This window comes from Dipteris shenzhenensis, chromosome 31, assembly GCF_047967505.1.
Source record: "Dipteris shenzhenensis isolate YYH24624 ecotype China chromosome 31, Dip_SZ_1.0, whole genome shotgun sequence".
Lineage (NCBI taxonomy): Eukaryota > Viridiplantae > Streptophyta > Polypodiopsida > Gleicheniales > Dipteridaceae > Dipteris > Dipteris shenzhenensis.
This window is the reverse complement of record NC_141626.1, coordinates 1,725,001-1,735,315: the sequence shown is the minus strand read 5'-3', so window position 1 is coordinate 1,735,315 and position 10,315 is coordinate 1,725,001.

Below are 10,315 nucleotides of genomic sequence, written 5' to 3'. Positions count from 1 at the left end.
AGTTGTCCACTGAGTCTGCACTTAGGTACTCCCTTTCCTCACCGGGCATTGCCTTCAATGCCGTAGCATTAATTGATATGTCCAAATACACATCCGCATACAAAGTCATAACTGAATATACAAAATGTACAATAGACACACAAACATCCCTAAAGGGAAAAGTCTGCGGCCATGTACTATAGGGAAAAGCCTGTGCCGGCCATGTACTCCACATTTGCCATGTCCAATAAAAAATTTCTCTATGATAGAGTACTTCAAAAAATATCACATCCAAAAGTGCAGTCACATGTCTGAACATGCAATAGCTACATCAAAGAACTGACTGATATATCCAAATACACAGCCACAAAATAAAGTCATAATTGAACATACAAAATCTACAATACACACACAAACATTCATAAGGGAAAAGTCTGTGGCCATGTACTGCAGGGAAAAGCCTGCGACGGCCATTCAGTCTACGTCCACCACGTCCGCCGCGTCCACCACGGCTACGAACATACAACGGAGTACCAACAATCGTATCTGGACCAGCATCACATAGAAAGACAACTTAGAAACTATAATTATTGAGCCATAAAACTTTTATACATGTATGTTGGTAAAACCCAACTCATTCTTTAGAGTACTTACTCAGACGCAAAGGGCTGTCAACAATGCTGGCAAAGGTGTACGTGTAGTCCCCATTTTGCCCTCGATAGAAAATTCGTGTCCACACACATTCATAGTATCCCAGCCAACAAACAGTGATGGTCTGTGGTCCATCATCCCTATGAAGCCGGCAAGCCAGGACAGCGTAATATCCCAAATGGACTCGTCCATCCAAAGGATTGTGGACGTGGAGATTCATTAGAAACCCTGAATCAGGAACAGTCCTAAGACAAACAATAGCATGTTTTCTCACTCAAATATAATCCAAAAAGACTTTTGTTTTAACAAAAATAAAGCATTAAACAATGCACACAGTTCTTACCCAAGGTAGCTCTCCAGCTCAAGCAAATCCAACAACAGTTGTGCGCTCTCTAGAGATCCCCAGCCCGCAGGATCTACAATTTTCTAAAAGTGAGTGACTATACTATTAAACGTGTCAACATAAAACGTGGTTATCAAGCAACTATGTACCTTGCACCTGTGCTCTTGTTTCGGTGACAAATGTGAACTGCCTAGACATCCTATCACATTGCAAAAAAAGAATGCACGTGTCAATCTACATATACTGGAAAAAAACAATAGGCTTTGAAGAGAAAATAGCCTGTAGTGTATTGCAAACCCATTACTCAAATTAAAAATGAAATCCAAACATTATCAAGGACAAAGTCATGAAATATTACGTCTCACTTCATCTTTGTATAAATAGCCAACATTCCCAAAGACCTATGATAGTTGGAATATTGAAAGAACTTAAAAAAAGCTATACAAAGATTACCGAAATGAAGATTTTCCACCCAAGAAAGTCTGAGGAGGGCTTGAAAGAGCAATGTCATACTCCTAGGCTCTTGCTGTTGCCAATTGCAAAACTTCCTTGTGCACAACATTTGTGGTAGAAGTATTATCCATCTCCTCGCCCCTGGCATCAGACGCACTCTGCGAAATGAAAACCTTAACAACGTTTGATGCTCGGATACGTGAAAATGCCACATATAATTGGCCATGACTGAATACCGGTGTCGCCAAGTACAGCCCCAAAACTGACAATGTTTGGCCCTGTGACTTATTGATTGTCATGCCAAATGCCAATCGGATAGGAAATTGCCGTCTCCTCATGTTGAATGGAAGTTTAACGTTGGTCGGAATGAATGTTATCCTTGGAATAAACGTTCTATCACCAGCATTGTTACCAGTAATGATTTCAGCTTCTAACACTTTTGTGTGAAACTCTTTGCATATCAACCGTGTCCCATTGCACAAACCCTGGCGAGGATTCAAATTACGCAACAAAATTATAGGAGCATTTCTTTTCAAAACCAACCGATGCGGGGGATATCCACCACCAAGATCAAGACTGTTCAAATACTCGACTGCAAACAAAAAGGAATCTGCCCCTAAGTTGTCCACTGAGTCTGCACTTAGGTACTCCCTTTCCTCACCGGGCATTGCCTTCAATGCCGTAGCATTAATTGCATCAACCTCGATGTTTCGAGGTGCAAGAATAGCACGCTCTCGAAAGTATGGTGCATAGTCCAAAATAGTTGCAAGCCCTCGATACACCCATCTAATGAGGCCTTCCATGGACTTTGTCTCTAAAAGCATATGCGATGGAATCACAACAGTATCTTCTTTTGTACATCTATTTATCCCATTGCCAATGTCCAGAACCCATTGCATGAACTCTTGCTCAGCACAATTATCACCATTCCGAAGGACCCGCATATTCTGCGTTAACTTCAATACTGTAGTGCGACCCCAAATCCTTGAGTGGCATAAGGTAGCATTGACAATGTCCTCTCGTCCTGCCTTTGGAAGAACTGGCAAGACTTGCCTAAAATCCCCCCCCAACAATACCACCTTCCCACCAAAAAGTTGCTCATTGGACATGATATCTCGCAAAGTTCTGTCTAGTGCCTCAAAAGCAAACCGGTGAGTCATGGGTGCCTCATCCCATATTATCAGCCTAGCCATCTTCAAAACATCTGCCAGTTGACTATTAACCTTAATATTGCAACTGCTAGTACCATCCAGCTCCAACGGTATCTTGAATCGTGAGTGTGCCGCGTGCGTCCATTGGCTAGTAGCAATGCAGCAATCCCAGAAGATGCACATGCCAAAGCGATGAGCCCCTCCCCACGCAATCGAGAGAGCAAGCAATTGTAGAGAAAGGTCTTTCCAGACCCTCCTATACCATCGAGAAAAAAGACCTCACCACCATCTCCATAAACCCTTGCCAAAATCCGATCGAATGCAGCACGTTGACAGTGATTCAAGGACATTTCCATTTGCTGGGCAGTCTGTGCTTCTTTCACACAATCAAACATTCTTTCTTCTTGCAATAAGCCATTTCCAGCTTCTAACAAAGATGTTCTATCTACAACAGGCATTCCGTCAAACTCACCCAACCTTCGCCCATGTTGTTGAAGAATGTGCTCTAAGTGCAATATAGCCTTCTTTATTGCTAGTTCACGACGACCAATTAAATTCCCCATACTTGATTCCAATATATTAAAAAAATCATCCGAAAGCTCAAGGGAAAATTTTTCCCACAAAAGTTGAGGAGACGTTGGCTCACAAAAAACCAATATTGTGACAAATAGGTGTCTCAATTGTGCACTATTTTGATAAAACACAGCCTCTTGCATACACACAAACCATTCATCATCACTCTCCAACAATCCCCGTGCTATGCATGCTGCCTTGAAAGTAGGGTACACTTGGCTGTCAAAAGTACGTAGGTCATCAAAGGACTTGCATCCCGTGCACACATTAAGAAGCATACGCATGAAGTAGAGCTCACCAGCTAAGGGGGAAATATTGTACATCCGACCTATGGTATTCCCCTTTTGTCTTCTAGTCCACCGCTTACTGGTTTTGTTCCAAACCAACTTGTCTGGCAAGTCACCATACAGCAAGTTGCTTGCGTCATATTGCAACTGATTATAAGTGAACCATTCTGTGAGGGTGGTCTTTTGATTTTGTTCCCTGCCTACAACATTTTGCAAATCATCATCATCTCGAAAGATGATGTTATTACGCATCGGAAGATGAACTTGCAATCTTTGCACATCGGGTTTTTCATCGTGCGTGGCATACTCATAAATCCGCCAACATGCTTCTGATGCTGACACGTAACGTGCATCTAAGTAACTACTAATCTCATCAATGCCACCATCAACTATGTTGTGCAAATGCCCTTGCTCTCCTGCATTATTTAGCTGCATCTTGATAATGGCTCTGTCATGACCTTTGTACACATATTTATACAAATACTTAACTGCAGTGATTGTGGAGCATATTTCAACATTGATGTGTGCCTTGTACTTCGTGGAGAGAAAAGGATTAAATGGCACAATCCAACGATTATCAATCACACCCCCTTTCACTTGTATCTTTCTACCATCATCACGACGCATGTAAACTGGATAGCCATCGTTGCCAACAATAGTCGTCTGTGAGAATCCACGTGGATAATGACGAATGCATTTTCCATCAACCATGCAAGCTGCAGATGGATTTAGTGCACCACACGGACCATGGACATTACATTGCCCAATAATATCATGCAACTCCAGGAACATAGCCTTATCTGGCAACTCCGCATACACTAATCGGTCATAGTGACCGATCTCCACGGGTTTGAAACCACTTTCTAACATCAACAATATGTGTGAGTGTGGCAGGCCTCTCTTTTGAAACTCTATGACACTCACATATCCAGCCACCTTCCCAAACAAATTATGTTTTTGTAATTGACTGCATCATGTCCTTATGCTTTTGGAAAAACACACGGGCTGTCAAATCTGGACGGTCTTGTGCAGTTTGCCCCGGCAACAATGCTATAGATATTTCAGCCCATTTGGGATTACAGGTGAATGTTATGAATAAATCTGGTTTGCCCCTTTTTCTGCCAATTGCCATAGCATCTTGGTATAGCTGGCACATATACCGAGGCCCTCCCGTAAAAGAAGAAGGCAACACCACCCTACGCCCTGCAGCATTGCCAAGCACAGTACGTGTCCCATCAGCTGTATTCACCATGTCCATCAACCCTTGATAGACTTCAGCGCGTAGGGAAGCTTGGTTGTTTCGTATCCACACCAACCTAGACTCTTCCATGCTACTGTAGGCATCAACCATGTATTGCTGCAGCAATCTACCCCCACGCAAAAGACATGCATTTGTATCATATCTCACTTGCAAAAGATATGCGTAGTATTGTCTCTGGGTGACACAACTCTGTCCACGTATCTCGTGCAATGGTGTGTGATTAGGAACATCACTATATGGGATATATGGATGCCAGCCATCTTCTCCCCGAGGGAACAAAAGAACATACATGAGAGGCATGTATGATCGGTGCAAATTAGATATTCTACGCACAAACCCATTGCGGCTAAAAATCTGAATGTCCCGATTTCCAATATCAAAGTCATCCCCTTGTCCCGGCATGATTGCAGCAACCTCTCTAGCCATAGGAGCCAAGTACTGCCTTGAGGTGGAGCGGCTCTCACAAATAACCATCCTCAGGTTTGTATGTGGATTTGTTCTTAGCACTTGCCCAATAGCCATCAATGCACTGGCATATGGATTGCACTCGTGCATCATCCTCTGCAACAACTCCAAAATGCCTGGATCCAAACCAGGCATCCCATGTAAATGGTGTTCTAGTTATGATCAGTATCATACACGTACAACTGTGCAAAACGTGGCATCTCTTGCCTAGCCTCATCCGGCAACAAATTTCCAACCTGATGATACACACTACCATGGACTCGAAAGTTTTGTATACCCGCATTCCCACGGAACATTTGATCAACATGGGCTCCCAATGAAACAAATGCCATGGCACTATTATAAGCCCTAATGTTTTTCTTAAATAGTCTGCTTCTAGCATCATGTCCGTGCAGTAGAACTCTCAAAATCTCTGGTGGTTCTTCTAACGGCAACAATGACACACGACCAACTTTGCAACAGTGCTTGCCCACAACTTGATGCATATGCATTCGCGTCTCTTGTTTCCACAGTTGAGCCTGGCAAAAGCTACATGTATGATCCATGGATCCGAGTGCATGAACAGAAGGAGCATTGAAGACCAGTGGATACAAGATGGATGCTCTACATTTTCCCTTAACGGAAAAGTATGCAAGATAGAGAGGCTCCCCCCTGCACCCAAAATCACAGCCCTGTTGTGAACAACACGCCTTCGGGCTCTTAAATGAGTAGCATCCCTGGTTGCATCCATATGAGTAGTTGTACATACTACTGGAGCATGTTCATGCTCATTACATACTATTGGTGCAGTATGGAGGTCCATTCTATTTTCAGCAGTGCATGCTACATTACTGTGCCCATGCATTTGATTCTGTTCTCTGCGTAGGCCAACTTCTACATCCATAGATTCCATTGCCCCCCTCACACTTCTAGCAACTTGTGTTCTCGACCTTGTTCTTTGTATAGCATAAATGCGACGGGCCGCCCGCGTTGAATCCATTTGAGTACTTGTACCTATTACTGGAGCATGTTCATGCTCATTATCTACAGTTGGTAAAGTATTGACGTCCATTGTATTTTCAGCAATGCACGCTACATTACTGTGCCCATACATTTGGTCCTGTTGTCTACGAAGGCCGTCTTCTACATCCATAGATTCCACAGCCATCCTCATGCTTCTAACTCCTTGTGTTTTCGACCTTGTTCTTTGTATAGCATAACTACGACGGGCCGCCCACGTTGAATCCATTTGAGTACGTGTACCTATCACTGAAGCATGTTGATGCACTCTACCTACTGTTACTGAAGTATTGAGGTCCATTGTATTTTCAGCCACAATGCATGCTACATTACTGCATCCATGTATCTGATTGTGTTGACTGCAAACTCCTACTTCTACACCCATAGATTCCACAGCCACCCTCATGCTTCTAGCACCTTGTGTTTTAGACCTTGTTCTTTGTATAGCATAAGCACGATGGGCTGCCCGCGTTGAATCCAACAATCTTCTCCTATGAGAACGTATTGAATGTAGCCTCTCTTCTATTTGTCTTGCCATCTTCTGTATCCACTCAACCAACTACATAAATATCTATTCCTCAAAGGGAAAAATAGATTAATCAAATAACTTATGCATCATCCCTAACCATGACAAAGCCATCCCTTTCCCATCTATCTAAAATTGAGAGCGGACCATCTATGCATTGAACCCATTATCTTTGGTAAGAGTAATGCTCATATTTTTTCAACATGTGGCAAAATACAATACCATATGTGCAACCATCATTTGAAACATAAAAACCAAAGCTAACATATCTAAAAAAACTCAAAGTTGACCATCTCAAAAAAAGTATAAGCATTGCATCAGCATTTATGCAAAGAAATTACAAATATTTGAGTATATCTTAAATAAAACGAAAATGGGAAGGAACAATAGGCAATTCAAATATTGAATTAAATTAGCTTCCATTGCCATATATATGTCAAATGAAAGTAAATATAATCATTTGCAAAAAACTTGTCTTGCCAAATAACATAAGGGCAACCCAACTACATGAATCCCATAGAAGCATTTGGAATTCCAGTACAAAAAGTGACATAAAACTCTCAGGAGTCAAACTTGTCTTGCCAAATAACATAAGGGCAACCTGGAAGTACATGAATCCCATAGAAGCATTTGGGATTCTAGTACAAAAAAGTGACATAAAAGTCTTAGGAGCCTCTTAATTGTCACGGGTTGCGACCTCTGCTCTAGTTTACGGCTCATCCTGGTCATCAAAGCAGTTAGCCTATTTAAACCAACTTTGAACATTGACACCTCAGTGGATAGTAGCTGAACTTGTTCTTTCAGCTTATCAACTTGTAGTCTACACCCATTCTCACATACAACTGCCCCTTCTCCACCTCTCCCCAAAATCTGCTGCATCCATTGATTAGATTCCTTAACGCTATTCTCAATTTGAGAAATCCTTGCAATGAGAGTTCCAGGGAATTCTGCCATGCCCTGCGCTATTACTGCAGCACCATCTGAATGGATTTCTCCCCACAAAGACCCCAAATATCGTGTGTTCATGGCACATGCATCCTTATTATTCTCGCACATGGCTTGAATGGACTTTAAAAGATTGTAATGACTTGAATGCTCAGTTGCATGGGTTGAAGCTCTCCCCCTTGTAAGTCGTTTCATTATATTAGCAGTGCGACGTTCGCGGCTAGACTTAAAACGCTTTGAAGGCAACTTGGGACCGTGATTTGCTCCATGGGTTGAAGTCTCGGCCCTTGCCAAAACTTGATTTATCACATGAAGGCTATCTGGCTCAGGAAAAGATGACAACACAATGTCAGAAATTGCAGAGCCCTCCAACCTAGCAGCTCGCTTCATTGCCCGAAGGCTTTGTTGCCCATGGAAACCCGACTCCCCAAGATTTGGAACAACGGTAGAAGCCATTTCTGGAGCTGCATCCATAACAAAATACAAAAACCTTTTCAGGTATGTATTGGCTCAATTGTATAATTGGATCACACAGATTCCATAGAACAAACATGAGCAGAAATGAATTGCCATAGGAGGTAGATACCCAAAGATTGTAGCCCATCTCCTCTCAGCAAAGAATTTGGAATCAAGTTGGATGGATTGAGATATTTGTGAATGAGCTCGTGCCAAGCACTCGTGCAAATATTTTCCGATTCAAAGGCGGTAAGTTGCTTAGAGTGACCAAGGATATGGTGGTAGGAAGTAGAAATCATAGGACATGTTAAAAGGAGAAATCGACATGGAAGGCACATGGCCCTAGCGTCTATTTCAAAAATCAAATCCCCCTAACCTCCCCTTGCCATGCATTAGCCTCCTCTAACGAACCCTAAATCTAAGACCTTAGTCCTATGATTTCTACTTCCTACAATCTTACTGTCTGCTCATGAAGGTGCTCCTGCGAAAGATACAATTAACTTTGGACCTTTCATATCCAACCACATCATGGACTTATTTCACTTCTGTCCACCATTATATTTTGCTCTGTGTGTGTGTGTGTGTAGCCCCATCTATCATCCAATCGCCTCATCTCTCGAGCTTAGTTCTCATGGCTATAAAGCACATGACGTGAAACACACTTAATCCTTTACTCTCCTTGAGAAGCAAGACTAACTTCTGAAAGAGGTTAGATTAGATCACTTAGGGAAGAGGATGCTGGCTTATCTCTAGACATACTGCCAGCTCGATGCTCCTAAGAAAATACAAATACCTTTAATGATTACTGATCCAAACACATCATGGCCTTGTCTTATTTCACTTCTGGCTACCATTATATTTCTCGTCCCCTCTCTCTCTCTCTCTCTCTCTCTCTCTCTCTCTCAATGTAGCCCCACCTATCATCCAATCGCCTCACGTCTTAAGCTTAGTTCTCATGGCTATAGTCCACACGACATGAAACATATTTGATGCTTTACTCTCATTGAGAAGCAAGGCTAGCTTCTCAAAACAAAGGTTAGATTAGATCACTTAGGGTAGAGGGTGCAAGCTTATCTATAGACATATTGCCAGGTCATCAAGATGCTCCTACGAAAGATACAATCACATTTAATGATTACTGCTCCGACCACATCATGGCCTTGTCTTATTTCACTTCTGCCCTACCATTATATCCTTTCATCCTCTCTCTCTCTCTCTCTCTCTCTCTCTCTCTCTCTCTCTCTCTCTATGTGTGTGTGTGTGTAGCCCCACCTATTATCCAATTGCCTCACGTCTCGAGCTTAGTTCTCATGCCTATAGTCCACATGACATGAAACATATTTGACGCTTCACTCTCATTGAGAAGCAAGGCTAGCTTCTCAAAACAAAGGTTAGATTAGATCACTTAGGCTAGAGGGTGCAAGCTTATCTCTAGACATATTACCAAGTCATCAAGATGCTCCTAGGAAAGATACAATTACATTTAATGATTACTGATATCCAATCGCCTCACCTCTGGAGGTTACTTCTCATGGCCATAATGCACATGACATGAAACATACATAATCCTTTACTCTCCTTGAGAGGTTGATTAGATCACATAGGGTCCAACCACATCATCGCCTTGTCTCTAACTAATACACTAACTTCATTCACTTCTGTCCATCAATATATTTTCCCTCTCTCTCTCTCTCCCTCTCTCTCTCTCTCTCTCACCTCTATTATCTTTTAGTTCTTCCGTCTCAATAATATAATCATCTAGAAACTATAAGATCATAATGGTTTGCATGATTTAAAAAATGTAGCTTACATTTAATGATTACTGGTCCAATCACATCATCGCCTCCATTATCTTTTAGTTCTTCCATCTCAATAATATAATCATCTACAAACTTAATTCATTTCTGTCCACCATTATATTTTCCCTCTCTCTCTCTCTCTCTCTTTCTCTCTCTCTCTCTCTCTCTCTCTCTCTCTCTCTCTCGCCTCTGCTAAGAGATATGCACAGACAAAGCAGGCATGGAGGTATGAGACTCTACACACAGAGCAGCACAACCACATCATTGCCTTGTCTCTAACTAATACACTAACTTCATTCACTTCTGTCCATCAATATATTTTCCCTCTCTCTCTCCCTCTCTCTCTCTCTCACCTCTATTATCTTTTAGTTCTTCCGTCTCAATAATATCATCATCTAGAAACTATAAGATCATAATGGTTTGCATG